Here is an 8263-nt window from a genome sequence, read left to right on the forward strand (position 1 = left end):
TTGTTTTATGCTAAATGCAGTACCTGTGAGGGTTTATGGATCAATATCTGTTATTGATCTGTGTTGTTCATTGATTTACAATAATAAATATATATATATATTTTGCATAAAGCAGCATATTCGTGGTGTTTTGTTTTATAAATTCTTATTTTAATCCCAACCATGACGTTTTTCTTTACCCTGAGTACTGTAAGTCTTTCTCTTGCCTAATGTCGTGGTATTTTTACGGTTGGGGACATGTAGACTGCAGGGGCCAGGGATCCAACCACCAACCATCTGATGAGTGGATGACCGCTCCACCTCCTCAGGTATGCAATATTTAGCTTCATATTTTGGTTCCCCTAAAATCGCTCCCAGCCCCCCCCCCATTTAAAATGGTCTAGAACCGCCACTGGATTTATAAGTGGCCTGAATCCTTTATTTTGTCTCGTGGTGAAGAGAGGCAGAAAAGTGACGACCACAATGTTCCTGGTTGGATAATGGATCTCATTCCTCTCTCTCTCTCTCTCTCTCTCTCTCTCTCTCTCTCTCTCTCTCTCTCTACTTCCTGTCCATCTCCACTATAAACTGTCATTAAAGGGTGTTAAATGCAAAAGAAGTGACATCCAGCAAACATCCTGGGCCAGATTCCAACCACATCACATCACCTAACGGAGCCTCATGGAACATGCACTTATTTCTTCCTGAGTCGTTGATCTTCATTTTGCAGCAGCAGCAGCGGTGTGAATCTGCAGGGTGTGAATCACACCTTGTGCTCACAGTTTGGATGGTGGTTAATCTGCCAGCTTCCAGTTTATAACTCCAGCTCCTTAAAGACACTGTGAACGCTGCGCTGTGGATAGATAGAAGAAAGTGGAGAGATCTCTGACCTCCAGCAGCACAACGTCTCAGTGAACGTCCTCGTCTCTCTCTCAGCCCGCCGGCTTATCGCCAGTGTGTGTGTGCGTGTGTGTGTGTGTGTGCGTGTGTGTTTGTGCTGGCCAGCGATAAGTGGATTAACGTCTGCCATCGCCCATAAGAGGCTCATCGGGATGTGACCTCATCACCGGTGACCCCATGGAGTCCCCATGGCGACGCCGTGGCAACACGGCACCATGGCGACAGAGAGCTGCAGCAGCTTCTGATGCTGCAATTTGCATCTGCTTTTCATATGAAGCCCGGCAGGAAGGTAGACGCAGTCTGGAGCTCCTCTCACTCTGTTCTTATACTGTATATACATATATATATATATATATATATATGTCTACCAGGTTTCATCCAACATAGCTGAACCTCCAGAATGTCAGTGATTTCATCTTCAACAGTACAGTTACCCGCCAGCGAATGTCTTCTCATGACTCAACGCTGTAATGATTTGCTTTGCAGCTGTCATCTAGATGAAGTAAGTGTGAGTTTTTCCACATGTGCCGTTTCACTTTAAACTCCATCAGTCTCTTCTTCTTATGTGTGGTTGAAGGATGTTAAAGTGTCTCTTTGTATAGTTGAGACCAAAATAACTACAAAGGAAAAACAGTTCACTTATAATATATAAAAAAAATAAGATGTACTGAATCAGAATCCGTTTGATTTCTAGTCTGTTGGCCATCGGGTTATGCCCGGTTCAGACAACACGATATCAGCCCGATTACAGCCCGACTCGGCTGTCGTAGGGGATCGGGAACAATAAATGAGTGTCGTGTGCGAAAATGGATCCTCTTATCTGGTGTAGTGTGTCATAGTACACGACAACCGACGCCACGTCTGGGACGCCCCACGACACCCCGAGGAAAAGTCTAGCCTGTCAGAATTTTTCGTCTTGACACGCCTAGTGTGACTCCAACGACATGTTCCTTTGTGTTGACCAATCAGGTGCTCTCTCCAGCGCGCAGTCGCAGTCAGGTCACTAGGTAATAAACAAACATGGAGAAAAGGAGGAGGGATGGCGAGTTTGCTGCTGTCAGGTTGACAACCAAACTGACTGAAGTATGGACAGCCCATCCCGTCTTCTCTGTTCCACCCAGGAGAACATCCACAACACCAGACCGCCAGCATCACACACAACGCTTCTGCTGCCATGATCGACAGTTGCTTCAACCGTCTCCCCGATGACGTCTGAACTGGCGCGTGATCGTAGAATATGACGTGCCGTGATTGGTCGTGGTCATACGTGTAGTATGGGTGCCAGTCACCCGACCGAGACACTGCAAGAGTTTATGACGCTGTGATCATTAGATCTGACCTGGTGACCATCGTCAAAGACTAAAATATCATGGAGTCATTAGAAATGAGACAATAATGATAATAAAATAAAAACACCTAAATCAAGACCAAGTCATGACCAGGACTTTGAGGGGTTGAGACCGAGACAAGACCGAGACCAGACCAGACCGAGTCCCAGACTGCGTGACACACTCATGATGCAGTTTGCACGTAAAGGTGTATGTGAAAAGGCTGCCTGTCGTCCTTTTCACTGAACCCCGTCCCCCAAAGTTAACGGGGTTTCTGTGTCTGCTTAATCGTTGATTTCAGTCTAATGTTTGAGTGTGTTTGATACGTTATCAGTGAAGGTGTATGACACAAGCCGGTTTAGTTGATTTGTTCTGTGGGTTCGTGGAGGTGGATCAGCTGCATTCTAAATGTGTCCCAGTTTAGTTCCTGTTGCAGTGTATGTGAATGACATCAGCTGACAGGAAGTAAACATGGACCCAAGCTGTTGCCTAGCAACGCAATTCCGTTGAAATGTGCTAAAACGGAGCGTTTCAGACTGAGGGTGAATACAGGTATATTCAGACAGACAGGATGAGGAAAATAAAGTTTTGTTTTTGTTATTACTGCATGTAAACTTGTTCTAATAGAAACACAAACTACAGATATGAACCTGAGAATGAGCCGATATGGGAGCTTTAATACGAGGAGCACTGAGTGGAGCTCTGGGGAAGATTACACGGATGACTCAAATATGATGCTAATTGTCTGCAGCTACTTAGCATTAGCATGCACAGAGCCGGTGACACAGAGAGATGTGTTTTTTTCGGTGCCAATCCTCTCAAACGAGCGACTAATAAAGTTAACGAGTGTGGCCACAATCCCAGGAAGTGAGTCACGCCGCGGTTAAAGTCCCACGCCGGAGCTCTAAATCCTCTCTGTTCATTGTTTGCATTCACTGTACAGTCGTAAAAAAACGTGAACGAGGAACCTGCTGAGTCGTTACGGGAAGTCGTGATTAATCCATTACAGCAGAGAGGTGGACACACACACACACACACACACACACACACACACACACACACACACAGAGTCGCCTCAGGCTCTTGTCCCGGAGTCGAACTGTAACGCTCTGCAAGACAAAGCACTTCTGTGACAGCTGACTGATTACTAATGCTTACTCATACACTCTCACACACACACACACACACACACTCACACACTGTGAGACCGCTCCCCTCGCTCGCTACCACACCTAGTTTGTGTTCACACTCTTTATATGCACACACACAGACACACACACACACACACACACATTAACGTTGTGTATCTTTCCATCTTCTGGTTTTTGAATCTCTTCACACACACACACACATTAATCCCTGTCAGTGTGTCTTTCCCCTTCCCGTGCATGCACACACACACACACACACACACACATGCTGTGTATCAGAGTGTGTGTGTGTTGAGGCGTGGCCCATGTTATGTAAAAGCTGGAGGGTAAGGGTCAAACTACCTGTGAGATAACAGTTTCATGAGGACTTCGTCAGAGAGAGTTCAGCAGAGACTGATATGATAGAAACACACACACACACATACACACACACACACACACACACACACACACACACACACACATACCGTCACCCTACCAGCTGTTTTGGTGCTAAGCGGCACCCCTTACTGGTTAGCATCGGTACTGACAGCTGTCGGTACTGTTCATTATAAACCTGGTAATTTGTCTCATTTGCAAAGATTTCAGGCAGTTAATGATTGGAATTTAATGTGTGATTTATAAATAATGAACAACACAGATCAATAACAGATATTGATCCAGAAACCCTCACAGGTACTGCATTTAGCATAAAACAATATGCTCCAATCATAACATGTCAAACTGCAGCCCAACAGGCAACAACAGCTGTCAGTGTGTCAGTGTGCTGACTTGACTATGACTTGCCCCAAACTGCATGTGATGATCATAAAGTGGGCATGTCTGTAAAGGGGAGACTCGTGGGTACCCAGAGAACCCATTTACATTCACTGATCTGGAGGTCAGAGGTCAAGGGACCCCTTTGAAAATGGTTATGACTTCATGAAAAGCTAGTATTTTTCTGACTTTTTTCTGACCTTCTTTGGACCTTTTTTTTATTTTTTTCCGTCTTTTTTTTGGACATTTAAAAAAAAAATTCTGACATTTTAAAAAAATATTTCAGACATTTTTCAGACTTTTTTTGGACAAAAGCCCTCATACATTTACATATCTGGAGGTCAGAGGTCAAGAAACCCTTTTTTCTCCCGTCCAAAATTTAGCGCAAGTTTGGAGCGTTATTTAGCATCCGTCTGTTTTCTGGTAAATGGACTTGCTTTTATATAACGTTATTGCTTTTTACACTACATGTCTGCATTCACACACATTCATACACTGATGGCAGAGGCTGCCATGCAAGGTCCCAACCTGCCCATCAGGATCTAATCTAAATACTTGCAAGGCGTCTTTGAGCAGTTCACATGACGATCGAGCGATGATGTGCGTACGGCGAGCCAACGCCAAATTGCCTCTGATCTGGAGCTTTTGTCGGGGAGCTCCATAAACTGTCGGGGAGCAGAAAATCAGGGCTGAAGTGGTGTAGTGTGAACTAGACATCAGTCGACTAACACTCAACATCATTTTGTTGAGTTGTTTTAATTGATTAATCTGTAAAACTGAGTTTCTCCACAAAGAATCACATAAAAGCACCACATTTAAATCACTTTAAGTTGCTTGGAAATAAGTCTTTCTGGAGCTGCTGTTTACATCCAAACACTCATTTCTATTACTTGACTTTCAAGTGTAATCGTCATGACTCTGTGAAGAGAGTTGGAGGTCTCTACCTCCTCCAGCTTTATTAATGTGGGTTACAAACAGTGATGGAGTTACTGCGGTTCTACCACGTCTGGATCATCAATAAAACCGCATCAGTGTGTTCTTGGCCCGAGCTCTGCTGACTGGCTCGCAGTCAGAAACAAGATGGTAAATATAAAGTCAATATTTTAAAAGGGGCACTCACACCGATTTGACAAAAAGCTCTGAGACTACAGATGAGCTGCTGCTGCTGAGTCCCCAAACTTTAATGGAAGTGCAGCTGTAAATCACTGCAGCACTCTTCTGGATTGACTCAAAACACAGAGACAGTGACGGTGAACTGGGAGGGATTCTTTGTAGAAAGTTGTTGTTGCAGACGTCAATCAGCCAGAGAGAGGCAAGTTTTTAACCTTTCAAAGTAGAAAAAAGTTGTTAAAGTGTGAAAATATAAGTCTTAAGTGTCTTGTAGATGTTACCAACAGACAGTGAACAACAGTGTTAAAGGGTCAGTTCATTCTAATCAGAAGTAACCTTTTACTTTATCTGCAGTGTTTCCAGCCGTATACATTCTCACCACTAACTATCTTTACTTTTCTTAATGTCAGTGCAGCTTTTCACACGATGAAACTGTGTGTATTGATGTTTGTGATGAGTATAAAACACTGATTAGATAAATGGTTTCAATGCTAATGCACCAGGATTTACAGCTGTGCTTTAATCCATTTCTACTGGTTCCACCTCGTGCTGGGAGTAGACAGTAAAGACACTGTGTTTAGAGGTATAAATTACATAGTATGTTGCAGAGCATACTGTATAAGTTATCTACATTAGCTCCTCTATATAAACCATGTTCTTCTATAAATACTGTTTGTTCATGATGTGAGAGGACACCAGACATTCAGCAGTAGTATAGCCTAGTTAGCATGATTCAGTTGATCTGCAGCTCAACAGGTTTAAATGGTTAAATGATCACTGCAGTTCTTCACTACACGGTGAATGTCATGGTTGAAATCTTTACAGTCTTTACATGTAGCCTAGATGTCTAAAACTAAAAAAAGAATCTGAGATTTCGAGAATAAAGTCAGAAGTTTACGAGAAAAATAGAATATTATAAAGTAGTAATTTTATGTGTCATTTTCTTCTTTTCTTGTAATATTCTGACTTTATTGTGTAAATCTCAGATGTTTTTTCCCTCAATGTGGTCCTAATACTCCGTAGTACATTGTCTCTTTGGCCCTCACTGCATTAGACTGATATTCTATATACTGAGACTATAAACTGTGTTACCTTCATCACAATGATCAATGTTTTGCGTCTCCAGACAGATTTTCTTTTTCTTTTTTATCCTAAAATGGCTCTTTTGATAGTAAAGGTTGCTGAGCCCTTTACTAAACCTAACTAAGTCGTTTTTGTCACAGAACTTCCGTACTTAACTTCCAGCCCTTCCGGTGTAACCTCTTCTGGTTTGGCATAACTTGTCTTAACCATGATCTTTTCCTAACTCAAACTAAGTAGTCTTCTTGCCTAAACCTAACCAAGTCGATCTTTTCCTAAACCTTAAGTGTTTTATTTTCTGTTGCCTAAACCTTATGAAGTTGTTTCCTGTGAAGACGGAAGTTTATTTTGAAAAGACTGGAGCGTAAATTGACGCTGGACATTGGTAGGAACGAAAAATGAGGAATAACTTTACCTAACATCTCATACGAACCGTTGTATGAGGATACATTGATTTACATGATAAATAAATGTATTATCATTAAAACACATTTCAACTTGTCATCTGACGCCAACATAGAGATGTACAGAACACATGTCGTTAATGTAAAGACGTAAAGCGGCCTGCAGCCTGACTAGCTATAAGTCACAATGCACCTTTAACCTGCAAATAAAGAATTCCTTCCGTAGCACGTCTTGAAACACAATTACACGGTTATTACACGTGTGTGATGTAAAGTAGAGCTGTGCGTGTGTCCATCCATCCATAAAAACCTGCGAGTGCAGAAAACAGCGATGCACTCCCTTCCTGGGTAGCAGCTCAGCGTCGCCATGGCAACAGCATCACCTCTTTCCTCTCGCCTGCTGGAGATCTTTTTATAATGTCTATCAGCTTCCTGTCTCTCTGTCTTTCTCTCTTTCCCTTTAAATCACTTCATTCCTAATTCAGAAGCTGCGTTATTATCATCAAACTGGGTTCCTGTTTCTGTCCAGAACAACGTAGACAGAAAAATAAATATGAAGTGTGAACATCTGCGCAGCATTCAAATGTTTTAGATTTAGAATTTGAATGTCAACATTCTGCGAAACACAAAAATACGTCCTGTATGTAAATCTGTTGGACTAATATCTGTAGGCTATGGACATTCTGTTTATACCTCATACTTTGCACATCTTCTGTTAAATATGTTTGCACACCGTTCACAAACAGTTCTCTCATTTTAAAACAGGAATATTTTCACATTTTGAATGTATTTTTTTTCCTATTCATTATTCATGTTTCTTGACTTTTGCAGCACTTTGCTTTTATTTATATCTTTTAACAGTTTATTATTTTATTTTATTATTAACAGTTTATTATAAGAATAACAGTTTGTTATTTTATTTTATTATTAACAGTTTATTATAAGAAAAACAGTTTACTTTATTTTTTATCAACAATTTATATAAGAATAACAGTTTATTATTTAATTTTTTTAAAAAGTTTATTATTTTATTTTTTCTTAAAACTTTATTATTTCATTTTATCATTAACAGTTTATTATAAGAATAACAATTTATTATTTTATTTTATCATTAACAGTTTATTATAAGAATAACAGTTTATTATTTTATTTTTATAAACAGTTTATTTTAGGAAAAACAGTTTATTATTTTATTTTACAGTTTATTATAACAATAACAGTTTATTATTATATTTTACAATTTACTATAAGAATAACAGTTTATTATAAGAATAACAGTTTATTATTTTATTTTTTATTAACAGTTTATTTTAGGGAAAACAGTTTATTATTTTATTTTACAGTATATTATAAGAATAACAGTTTATTATTATATTTTACAATTTACTATAAGAATAACAGTTTATTATAAGAATAACAGTTTATTATTTTATTTTTTATTAACAGTTTATTTTAGGGAAAACAGTTTATTATTTTATTTTACAGTATATTATAAGAATAACAGTTTATTATAAGAATGAAATAACAGCTGAATTTAAAATGCAAGTAAATAAAT

At 39.8% G+C, this 8263-nt stretch overlaps 1 long non-coding RNA gene across 1 annotated transcript; it reads right to left on the reverse strand.

Moving 5' to 3' along the window:
- Positions 1 to 484: 484 nt before the first annotated feature.
- On the reverse strand, positions 485 to 7526 carry LOC141756451 (uncharacterized). Its single transcript, XR_012591478.1, has 2 exons — positions 7019 to 7526; positions 485 to 5439 (listed from the first exon to the last, which is right to left on the reverse strand). It is a non-coding gene; the product is annotated as an uncharacterized LOC141756451 (long non-coding RNA).
- Between the last annotated feature and the right edge of the window lie 737 nt (positions 7527 to 8263).

This window comes from Sebastes fasciatus, chromosome 18 (genome assembly GCF_043250625.1).
Source record: "Sebastes fasciatus isolate fSebFas1 chromosome 18, fSebFas1.pri, whole genome shotgun sequence".
Lineage (NCBI taxonomy): Eukaryota > Metazoa > Chordata > Actinopteri > Perciformes > Sebastidae > Sebastes > Sebastes fasciatus.